This window comes from Chamaea fasciata, unplaced genomic scaffold (assembly GCF_029207755.1).
Source record: "Chamaea fasciata isolate MVZ Bird 193981 ecotype frontalis unplaced genomic scaffold, bChaFas1.0.hap1 SCAF_3, whole genome shotgun sequence".
Classification (NCBI taxonomy): Eukaryota; Metazoa; Chordata; class Aves; order Passeriformes; family Sylviidae; genus Chamaea; species Chamaea fasciata.
This window is the reverse complement of record NW_027094088.1, coordinates 31,642,655-31,655,032: the sequence shown is the minus strand read 5'-3', so window position 1 is coordinate 31,655,032 and position 12,378 is coordinate 31,642,655. Positions and strand designations below refer to the sequence as shown.

At 40.7% G+C, this 12,378-nt stretch overlaps 1 protein-coding gene across 3 annotated transcripts in view; it reads left to right on the top strand.

The window, feature by feature from the left end:
- Positions 1-12,378, top strand: part of PPM1B (protein phosphatase, Mg2+/Mn2+ dependent 1B) — a 60,237-nt gene that overhangs the window by 24,498 nt on the left and 23,361 nt on the right. For all 3 annotated transcript variants that reach the window (XM_066178500.1, XM_066178499.1, XM_066178497.1), the window contains exon 2: positions 1,000-1,144. The gene's annotated coding sequence lies outside the window, so the exon portion shown is untranslated. The remainder of the gene's footprint in view (positions 1-999; positions 1,145-12,378) is intronic.

Here is a 12,378-nt window from a genome sequence, read left to right as displayed (position 1 = left end):
GCTTATGACACTTTTTAGTGGTTGTAAAGCACTACTGAGTGTTTGGAAGAGGCAAGCCATAATGAAATACTGTTGTAGCTCCATTCTTCCATCAGTGGGCCTAAAGTCAAGGTCTGCACTAGGTCTCCTTTATCACTCAGCTCGTCCAGAGTGCTGTTATCAGTTTATAATCTTCACTGTCACAGTAAAACTTCTATTTCCCTCGTGTCCCAGACAAAGCTGGCTGTTATCCAGAATTTTTCCTACGATAGTTCCTTTTACCAGTGTATTCTTATGACTACTTCCATAAGATGCAGTGGTTTATAAGATTAAATATGCAGTCCCTGATCCATGAAGGATTTTGGGTGTTTGCATCCTGTTCAAAACAATGGGTAGATACTGTTGTTGATCCACATATCTTAATGTTTGGTTATTCACTACATTTTAAGGTGAATTTCTGATTAATTTTACGGAAACTGTTTTTAAAGAAATGTAATGATTCCTATTTCAGAGGATCTGAAATAGTTTTGCAGTTGAAACTTACTGCTTTTGTTTTAAACTCTTGTGCATTTTTACATCTAAGGAAGCAGAATAAAGTGCTCACAAATTACACATGATGTACAGGGTGGGTTTAAGTTTTGTCAAGCACTCAAGGAGTGTACTCTGTCATCTGAGTGGGTGAATAAAATTAAGACAGCACAGTGGTGGTAGCAGGCATGCAAAAGCTATTCCTTCTGTTACTGAATTTAGGGACTTGAATGGCAGGTAATAGACTGATGACTTTTTAAGTGCTTGTCAGTGTTGGTGAGGGAAATAGAGAAAAATATTAATCTGATTCTTTATTGGCATAAATCTTGAATATGGTGTTTGGAGTGTTTACTGAAAGGTCTTTGCACATCCAGGCACAGCTTTAGTTCAAACACTTCTATTTAGGAAAAAGTTGTGTTCATGAAAAAATTAATGTTCAAATCTGTTGTACACCATCTGGAGTAGCTAACTACTTCTTTTGTTTCTTTCTAGGAAATACCAAAATAAAACAGATGTTGTGTCCTGTAGTGTTATCTCAAGGTTTTGCAAGTCATTCTGTTACTTGCTTCTTGGCAGCAGGAATGTAAACTAATTCTTTCAGCACTGAACTGGAACCTTGACAAGGTTAAAATTACAGGTAAGGATGAATTCTGCCACTTGGAAATTTATGGAAATATGCAATTCCTTTTACTTTGACTGTGTTTTTAATTTGCAATTTGTAATTGACCATGGATCTAATGGAAATTTCTGAACAGATTGGGTAAAATGATGCTTTTTCTTCTTTAAATGTATTTGAATTTTGCTTACTGTTATTATTTAATAGAGAGGAAATATAATTTCAAGTACAGCTTCTTTCTGTTACAATGCAAAGCACTGCTAATAAATGGGGACGGGGAAATGTCATTTTTTCACCGCCTAAAATGTCTGCTGACCAGATTTTGGAGAAGTTATATTCTCACACTGAAGACTGTGCTGTGTCAGGAAAAGTCATGAAATGTTTTGCCCACTGTGTGTTGAGATCAGTTTACTGTCTGCTTGTGGCTTTTTTCCCCTACAAGGTCTGTATTTCTGTAAATGCACTAACAGCAGCAGTGCTTCTTAAATTATCTGTTTTAATCAGTCACTGAAAATCTCTGAATTTCCCTTACAAGATTCCCTGTAGCTTCAACTTTTGAGTCACCTTTTCAAGGGTAAAGGTTGATGTCTTTTTCTAGGTCAGTGAAAATGTTTTGGCTGCTGGTTTTCTGTCATTACCTTTATCTGATGATGATGGAGAACTCTTGTCACACTCTGTCACCTTCTTCTGAACTCGTGTATAGGGAACTGAGAGTCAATGTTCTTTGAATCCTTTTTTAAAAGAAGGATAAATGCAACGCTGTAAGACCATAGTAATGGAAAAAATCCCATATCACCACAAATACCTGTCATAGAGGTTGCATATTTTTGGGTTTATGTTCTTAAAAGGTTTAGTTCTGTTTTTAAACTGGGACGCTGTGTTTTGAAGACTGTCTTTGAAATGGGTTTATTGCATGTGTCTCTCTTCAGAATTATAATCAAGTGAAGGTTTTTCAGTCTTGATTTCACATTTTGGTGTCTTTGACAGGAAGAGTTGCTTGCCTCTCCTCAGTAGTGGCAGGCAGGAGTTTGGGCTGTTGGTCTGAAGCAGTCCTATCTGTCTTACTCTGAAGTTCAGTAGGTTTTAGATCAGTGACAAGTTTGTGCTAAGGAGATGGTGGTGACTTTTCTGCTGCTAAAATGAAAGAAGGGTTCAAATGTTTGTTTTGAAATTTTTTTGTTAGTGTTCTGTCGATTGAATGTTTGTACTTACTTTGCAGTGATAAAATGTTGAAAAAAGTCACAACCTTTCTTATACTGTGCAAGTCACACTTAATTTGAGTGGACCTTTAGCACTCATCCATCTCAACCCTTGTGTCTGGCTTCCTCAGATCGCGTGAATCAAGAAGCCACCCCTCCGTTATGTAAATAAAGGTGTATTGGTTTTGCAGACCTGCTGCAGAACAGTTATTTTGGTTTTCCAGACCTGTTTAAGAATAATTCACAGACGGTATGAGTAGGTGATTAATTGTTGCCCTAAAGTGTATCTGAAGCTTTTTGTAAACAGACTTTGCAAAAGGTTAGAAAAGTTGTCTTGAATGCCTAAATTTAGAGCAAAGGAGAACTCATTCCCAGTGACATAATGTCATGCTAATGAGTAAAATTCTTCAGTTTTAATACCAGTGTTGTAATGGATAAATTCTGATTCTTTTTCTTCAAAATCTGATGTGCTGTTTCGGTAGTGAAAAACCTGGCTGCTGTTTGTTAGATTGATGATTGAAAAGGAGCAAACTAATTTTTACTCAAAACACTTGGTCTTTCATTGAATTTAGAGAACCAAAAGAGCAGTTCTGAAGAAGTAATTAAGAACTTTATTTGTGAAGGATCAGTTTTATGCTAAGTTAATGCTTTGTGTTATCCAAGTGTGAGCTGTGCATCTGTTTTGAACAGCCCAGTAAAGAAGTGAGAACTTGCTTATTGGCTACAGGAAATATGGGTATATACAGGCAAGGAATTTCAGCAAGTATCATAGGATATACGTCTTGTCATAGTATGGTCAGTAGGGATAGGCAGCAGTGCAGCACATACTTCCATGTGGTATAATAAAGCTATGCTGAATTGCAGGGTTTGAGTTGAGGACAAAATGTGATTTCAAGGATAATAAGCCTGGACAGGTAACATCTGAATTAACCAAGTAGGCCTATTTCACCAAAGTGCCAGTGCACCAAATTTCTATTCCAAGAAAACGGTACAAGAGTAGTAATGCTGACATAGGCTGAGTTACCTTTACTTCCAAAGACTCTAGATTCCATCCTGTTCCTGGGCAGGTGCTGGCGGCAGTAGTTGGCTTTGCACTGTCTGGGCCCAGTCTTCTTGTATTTGGTGAACCAACCTGGGTATTTGCCTATGTTGTGTATTACTTTTTGTGTAGTTCTCTGTAACTCAGATAAACTGTTGGCAGGTAACAAACAGGATTGAATTTCCCAGTCTTTGTAGTATTTGAAGGAAGTCTTGGTTAAAAAAAAAAAAAAAAAAAAAAAGCTGAATATGTTACCTGAAAACTTAAGATGAGTGACATTAATTAAGACATTGGCAGGAGTAGTCTCTTACTGGAAATTACACTGCATACTTCTTCCCAAGTATGCAGTGTAAGTCCCAAGCAGTGGTATTAGTCTGAGCTAAAGGCTGCTGATAATCAGAAGTCACACTGGCAAACACAGAATTCTGTGTAGCTAAGAAAAGCAGTGCATGTTTTTTTTTCAAGTTTTCATTTCACAGTACTGTGTGAAATTGACTTCTGCAACTTGAATAAGGAAGCTGCATGATAATGGTTCTGTGACTAGAAAATACATTAACCTGGGCACTGATGACCTTGGATTAAGTGCAGTAACTAGAAAACTAGATTCAGAGTCCACTTTCACGGTTTTTGTGAAGTTCATCTTGAATATCTGAGGTATGATCTCTAACATTATACCTATTGAGCTGCATTCCAGAAAAAATAAGAAGCCTCAGCATAAAGTATGGAGTTTGTCCATGAGAAGACAGATGGTTGCCACGTAACCTGAGCTGGAAGATCTGTAGTTAAGTAGCATCATCTATGTTTTAGTTAAGTGCAAAAATGCAGACTATAAAATTAACCTCTGAAAGGGTCACAAGCATGTTTTTTCTCGTGTTAACAGCATAGCTAGAAAGGTTATAGCCCTTAACCTAGCTCCTGGTGATCCTTTCTATATCTTTGTCTTTTCTGTTGAAGGTTACAGCCCCCTTGGATCTGCTGTCTAAGCTGCTGGCTTCCAAACCCACTGCAGTCAAAGTCACAAAGTTTCAAAATACTAAAGCTAGCTTTGCGCTTCTTCAGTGAAACAGTTCAAAGAGTAAGGCCAAAAACATCTCAGCCAGCAGTTCTGAAAGAAAAGAAATTGCTGGCGCAGTGTAGTGGTGAGTAGCTGAGGCAGGGCAGAAGCGTTAATGTTTTCAGGTAGTGCTACTGACATTGAAAATAGATGTGAATCTACAGCATTGAATTACGCCTGTGATTGTTTTCTACCTCCAGACCAGTTTGAAATAGCTGAAGTTCATTCTGAAATCTTCATGTCCTTTGTAACTTGCTGGTTTAAAAGGAATGTGGTGGGGGAAAGTTGTGGTTTTTTAATCTTTGTTATTTTTTATTTCCTCCAACTGTTGTAACAATAGAAGTGCTAAAATTAATTTTAAAATTGCAGCTGTAGCTCCTAGGCATGTATGCTACTTGGTAATGGGGATGACTTGCAAAAATTTTTTGAATTCCTGGTTTGGAAGCCTCTGGCTTCTTTCACAACATCCTAGCAGGAAAAGTTTTTGGTAGGAGGCTCTATATTGACCTTTTATGTTGATACTTAATTTCTTTCTGTCAGTATCTTTGGTCAGCTGACGTCCTTCCTAAAGCAAATACCCATGGCCACAGATTCAAACCCAAATCCTCCAAATAAAACCCAGGAATAGTAATAGCTGTTCTTCTATGTAATTCATTTTAAAGTGAAAATAAAATATTCAGATCTTATTCTTAGGTTGCAATCATTTGTTTGACTCTGCCAGTATTTGTAGAAATACAGTTAGAGTGGCTGTTTCGGCCAAGCTCCAATAACTGTTGGCCTTATGTAAATTCATGTAGTGCCAGTATTTTTAAGGTCAATAAGTTAGAAGCAATACCAAGTTTCCTGGGATCAAAAAATCAAAACTGCCTGCAGCGTGTGTAGACAGATGTACTGCACAAAGTGTGTATGTGAACCTAACACACACACTAGACAGAGACTGCAAGGTGGAGACAGAGGCGCTTTCTCCCGGGACTAAACTTTGATTATTTTTTTTGCTTAAACCAGAGAAGTTATTTCTTCCTGCACTTTTTCATAAATTTTGAAATTGTTTGTCGTGGATACTTTGTTTATTTCTCATTTACATATTTAATATCTAGTGCAGCATTTTTTCTTTTGAAATGTCATTCTTTTTTTATAGCTGGAGCACATGTGCTTTGTAACAGGAAACTCTGGCACTGTTTCTTTTCCACAGCACCGACTTATTAAAAATGACTAGCCTGTTGAGTGAATCCTTCTGAGGAAGAGACATTTTACAGTACACTTTTATGACCTAAGCCAAAGAGATTTATGTTGGACCAGTCTCATATTATGAAAAGATACATTATTGCATTTGGGACTGTTGGCCATCAAGGTGGTATTAGTTTAGTTCTGATGTTTTTTATGATACTGTCATGTGATGTGAAAATTATTTTATAGTATCTACAAAAACTTTGATTATGGCTTTTAGACCTTTATAATCCAACTATGTGTCGGTTGTTGTCTTGGTTTAACCCTAGCCAGCAGCTGCACAGCTGCTTGCTCACTCCACTTCCTCCCTCCCCAGTGGGATGGGAAAGAGAATCGTAAAAATCAGAAAATTCATGGGTTGAGACACAGGCTTTTTAATGGGACAGGGAAGGAAGAAAAAGAATTAAAATATGCAAAACAAGTGATCCACAATGCAATTGCTTACCACGTGCCAACCATTGTGAGCAGTAGATCCCTGGCCAGCTTTCTCCCCAATTTATACATTGAGCATGATGTTTTGGAGGATCTCTGGCCAGTTTGGGTCAGCTGTCATGTCTCCTCCCAACTACTTGTGCCACTCTGGCCTTCTTCATTGGCAGAGTATGAGAAGCAAGAAAGTCCTTGACTTAGTATAAACACTACATAACACTGATATTTTTAGTTGTTGCTATCAACTTTATTCTCATACTGTATCCAAACCACAACTCTATACCAGCTATGAGGAAGAAAACTAATTAACACTATCCCACCTGAAAGCAGGACTTTATCTACCCCTTATTCTTTACCATTTGCATCCTAACAGGTCCCATACTTTCCAATACGTCCAAGTAATCACTATGACCTTTCCTGTATTTTGATATATACAAAGAGAATCATTCCCATAGTATTTGGGCCATCCCTTCAAAATGTTTGTTGAGTTTTAGTCCATGACTTTGGGCTTCATCTGTCATAGTAGTCCTTCAGGGCAGGAGAGAATGTGTGTAGTGTTGGATTGTTTTATGCTGAAGCCAGTGCTAGTTCCATCACTGCTGTGCTTCTCTGGTTTTATCATCAAAATTCTGTTCCTCATTAACCTGGGTAATTCTATTACAATACCCTTAATATGGCATTTAACAACCATAGAAGTGATGTGACCTACAATATTTGATAGCAAACAGCATAATACAGTTCAAATCCCCTTGAGGTACACATCGGACTTCCCCATCCTTCTGTGTCACCCACCAAGTGCACCCAGGTCCTTGAGCAAATGCAATCCTGTGGGTGATTGCTGGATCTCCTGTTCAGGTCCTTGGACCTTTTTTTTATTTTATGACAAAAACAGTTTTCAGAAGGATTTGAACTACTTTTCCTTCTCCCAAAAACTCAAGTTTTTTATTGTATTACCTCACACAATATTGTCATCAATATATTAAGTGTTCTAGAGTTTTGTCTTGTTTCAGTACTGTTTAGATTAGTCCATGGCTAATAGTAGGTCTGTGTTTCTTCCCCTGGAATAGTCAATTCCAGGTGTACTGGATGGGCCTGTGCTCTGTTGCCAGTGGCTTGAGAAAACTGCACTAGCAGTGTCAATTATGGCATACTGCTTGGCTGCCACTGAGTCCAGTTTGTATTGAAGTTCCAGCAGGTCTGGCACAGCTGTACTCAGAGCTGTCGTGGCTTCTTTCAGGCCATGACAGTCTGCTCTTAGTCTGCACTGGCCATATGGGATGGTTAGAAAGTGAGTGAATTCTACTGATCACTCCTTGGCTCTCCATATGACAGATCAACTTATGGATAGTGTCAGGGTGTCTTGGTTGGTGTGGTACCGCTGCCAGTGCACTGTTGTGATGGCACCTGTTCACTGACCCACAGCAGAAGCGTCCTCCAGGAGATGGGGCAAGGTGGATGACTGTTTAATTTTGACTGTCTCCAAGGCAGCTCTACCAAAAGCCCAGCAGTACCTTTTTGAGTCCTTGAAGTACACCCTCATGAGGCAGTCATGGAAAGGATGCACTGGAGTCTCAGGGCCAGTCACAATGGGGTGCTTTTGCCACTGGTTCCCAGCCAGGCTGACCTTGGTCTCCAGCAGAGTTAGCTGCTGGGATTGCCCTGCCCCTCCAGAAACACAGATGGTGCCTGCCCCTGTGCAGCAGTGTTTGCTAGAGCCTTTGACTCCTGCTGTGGGTCTGTTGTGCAAGGTCATCCAATCCACACAGTCCGCTAAACCCAGCTGTTGCTTTCTTCCACCTGGCTGGAGGCAGGGCCCCTCTTGTCCTGGTTGTAGTATTCACTATTTATTCACTTCTTATGAATGTGAGTTAAGAGTCCCTTGAAGATCAGGAGTAAGGGTAGCCCTTCTACTCTTTCTGGGGAACTGCCCAGTAGAGACTGGAGCAGCAATGTCCTGCAGTAACTCTCTCTTGTGATTTTCCTGGCTGTTTCCCTACTCATACCTCTAGGGTGAAGGTTGATTTTTTTCCATCCCACTTCCACATGGCCTTTCTGTGGTGACACAGGGTGCCTGTGCTGTTTATGCTTACTCCTAATAGTTGGGACACTGGTCCATACAGGTGCGGAATAGGATGCATCTGCCTTCCTTGTCCACAGCCAAGATACAGGCCTGTAGAGAGGAAGAGGCATTTTGTTTGTGTTAATGGAGTTGGCCAATTTGTCCGCCATTTGTCCCTCTCCATCCTTCCAGGTCATTACTGCCAATGAGTTGGTGTATGACAATGGTGCATCCCATGCAAACTTCCACCACACGGGTTGTGTACACTTGGCTTCATCTGGGTCTTTGGACAACTGCTTGTTGGCCACATGATCATAAATCTCCTCCAGCATGGCTAATTGCCTTAGATACTGGATGCCTCTATCCATGACGGTCCCCTTGCCTGGGTGGCATAACATCTTCCTTGAAGGAGTACCTTTCCTTCGCACTTGACAGGAGTCACTTCCAGACGCTTCTGCCCGTTTTCCAGTTGCCTTGTTAATGCCCACTTCTGTAGAATGGGGTACCAGCTTTTTGGCTTCTCTCCCTTCTAATACCAGGTTACTGGGCCTGTTGCTCCAGCATTGGAGCAGCCAAGAGATGCCCTTGCCTGGATCGTGGCTGAAGTCTTTTTGCATGCCACAGCTCACTCAAGGATAGGGATCAGATGGTTAACTGGATCTTTTATGCTTCTTCCCCCTCCTCTTCTCATGATAGTCCTGCTGCTTCATCCCTCACTAAATGAGCTCACCTCTGCAACCCTCTCTCCTTATGTATAGCAGGGGCTGATACAGGCACGAGTTGGTGCTTTGGTTCAATCACAGAACATGTCACTGGGGTTGGAGTAGCCCTTGTGTCCATCATATTGTCTTCACATCCATTTTTTCCCTGAAGGTTATTGTACAGTACTGAACATGGCTCAGTAGGCCTGGGCCAGGCCACAGCACGTTGTGTGGATTTTGTCTCTCTGGGAATGCCAGGGTGGCAGCATAGTTCTTCCAAATATTTAACTAGTCTTTCCAGATTTTGTACTCATTCAGGGCTGAAGTTCCAAATCACTTGAGGTGCCCACTATCCTAGGCACTTGCCCATACCATCCCTCACACCCTGGCACTTACCGCTATCCAGTCTCAGGGCAGATCCCTGGGTGGCATTCTGAAATAATTGCTGATCCTTAAACAGGACCTTGAACACGTTCAGAAGACACAACAATAGGAATACTGGTTTGAACATCCCAAGGATATTAAAAATTCCTACATTCTGTTTTCATTGGCCTAGAGGAAAAAGGGAAGATGAAGAGAGGTACCAGTCTCCCCCATTGGTTGAGTCTCTGAGAAGTAAGAGTTGTAATTATTAGTAGTTTCCTATAGATGGCTCCCAAAGTATGGAAATGTGGGCAGTGCTGAGTACAAATACCAGATCAGTTTCACGAGCAGCAATTCTGTCATATCATGACCCAGTGTTACAGGGTACAATAACATAACCTTGGCCCAATTCCCACAGGTGACAAATATGTACAAGTATTATATAATGCAACTTTACGTACATGGACACCAACTTAGAGAGCAAATACGTCACCACTGTGACCAGTGACTAATATAATGAGTACTTACAACAAATTTATTCTGATAGGGTCTCATCAGATTTGTCGTTATCTCAACCACTTGTGCCCTGTGTTGGACACCAAAAATGACTGTCATGGTTTAACCCCATCCAGCAACTGTGTACCACACAGCTGCTCACTCACTCCGCTGACCCAGTCATATGGAGGAGACAATCGGAAGATTAGCGTGAGAAAACTTGTGGGTTGTGATGAAGACAGTTCAATGGGACAGAAAAGGATGAAAATTATAATAATAAAAGAATTAAAAAGAAGTGAGGCACAGTGCAGTTGGTCATCACTCGCTGACCAGTGCCCGGCCATTCCCAAGCAGTAGCCCTGCCTGCTTTCCTCCCAGTTTATATATTAAGCATGATGTCATACAGTATAGAATATCCCTTAGGCTGGTTTGGGCCAGCTGTCCTGGCTGTGTCCCTCCCGACTTCTTCTGCCCCTCCCACCTTCTCCCTGGCAGGGTATGAGAGCTGTCAAGTCCTTGACTTAGTATAGCTAACAGTACTTAGCAACAGCTAAAAACCTCAGTGTGTTACCAACATTATTCTCATACTGTATCCATACCACAACTCTGAACCAGCTACTAAGAAGACAATTAACTCTATCCCAGCTAAAGTCAGGGCAGCTCTGGCCTTTATGACAGTCATCAAGTAAATATTTCTGCCTGTTAAATATAAATCTAAATTAAAAGGAGCATGCTTTTCACTTAAAGTAGCTGCCTATTTCCCCTTTATGATATAGTAGAAAATAATATCTATACCCGAGCAAGAACTATTTGTCAGTTTTTAAGTAGATCTTTGGAGAAAAATCAGCAGTTGGGGTTGTTTGTCTTTTAAATGGAAACACAAGCTTATGCACAGCTGATTTTAAGGCCTTTTCATATATAGCTGATCTAATACCAAAGAGTCTTCACTGTGTAGTTGGAGCAGAAAGGATATTGATCATGAATTTTTCTTGCATGTCAGAGGACATGACTTTTGCCTTCATTCCTCTATACATCAAAAGGCTAGCTGTCTTTGGTTTCCTGAGCCTGAATTGTTGCCTGTGTTGCCTGTATAAGAGATAAGGGCCTCCTGTAGGATTTCACTCTGGTAGAAAGCATTAGAGAAAAATACAGGTTGGAACTTCAGAGAAGTAAGCTTTGGGTTAGATTTTTGCTCTGGGATGTCAGCATTTGTTAGAGACTTGTTGCCCTGAACTCTCTTGGAAATGACTTAACTATTGATGTAAGACTAGAGGTGAACAAACACTGTGCACGGGCGAGGTAGTTGGAGCCTCTGCTTTGGTAGTATATTGCTCAGATTCAGCTTCTTCATTGCCAGAGAGGGGCAAAGGCCAGTAATTTCTTTCTATAAAGTAATTTCTCCTCTGTAAAGGCATTTCAAAAGCCTTTGAGCCTTGGTGATTATTGGTACTGCCAGACAGTAGAGTTTTTTAATTTATTTTTTTTCAACCTTTTCCAGGGTTGGAAAGACTACAAGGAGAAGAGAATCCTAGGGTTTCTTTTTTGGTCTGAATAATGTATGATATTTTAAAGATTGGTCTGTGGAGCATGGGGAAGAACTAAGGCCTTCTCCATTTCCAAGAAAGCTTTGGAAATTACAGTAGACATGATCTTCCTGATTTTGAAAGTTTCTCCTAATAATTTTATATGTGGTAAACATTTTCACCACAAGGAAATTAATATGTTTTCTCAAACCAATCTGTTATTTGATTACATTTCATACAAAAATGGGATCTTTGGAAAATAAATCTCAAGACTAAAGGGTACTGAATTTTTGGGTTTATGCTGATTAAAGCTAAAAATGAATTACTGGTGTGCAGGAGGGTGCTTCATCTATTCTTCTGCTGACTGTGTTTTATCTTGAGACTAAATCTTGCTCTACAAAAACGTTGGGAGCTTGATGCCTTAACCTCCCTCAAGAAACGTTGAGATGGTTTGACTGAGAAGAATTACGATGAAGTCTTTGTTCAAAACTTGAACAGTGGAAGGGTATTCATGCTTAAAATACATGATATGAGTGAGCGGTCAGTTAGCCCAAGGGTAGGCCTTAGCAGTAGATAGATCTTGGTAGGCTGGGCCAATGGTCTGATGGTAACTGCAGGAGGTATAATCACATCATGTACTGGGAATAAAGTCACCTTGTCCCTCTATACAGCCCGGCTGATGACTCTCCAGGAATGAGCTTTGCCAAAGAGAACTGTGGGGTGAGTCCTGGCCGAGAACCAGTAGAAATGAACTGAACATTAGAGAGCAGCATATCTGAAGGAAGGAAAGTTTGGCACCTACTAGAAAAGGTGTATCCAGCATTTTGAGGGAAGTGATGGTTATCCTCTATTTGGCGCTTGTGAGGCTGCATCGGGAATACAGCGTGGACTGCCCACCTCCCAGTACAAGAAAGGCACAGACATGGAGGAGCAAGCTGAGCAGAGAAGGACTCTGTTCTGGTACTGAGGGGCCAGAGCCCGTGATGTGTGAGGAGAGGGGAGATACGGGTTTCTTCCGTGTGGAGGAAAAAAGGCCAAGCTGTCTTCCAACACTGTCATGGCAGGGATAGAGAAGGTAGAGCTGTGCTTTTCCAGGAGATGTGTGATGAAAGTCTTAAAGGCAAAGTATACAAGTTGATTCCCAGACTTACTGGTTGTGAGTAAAT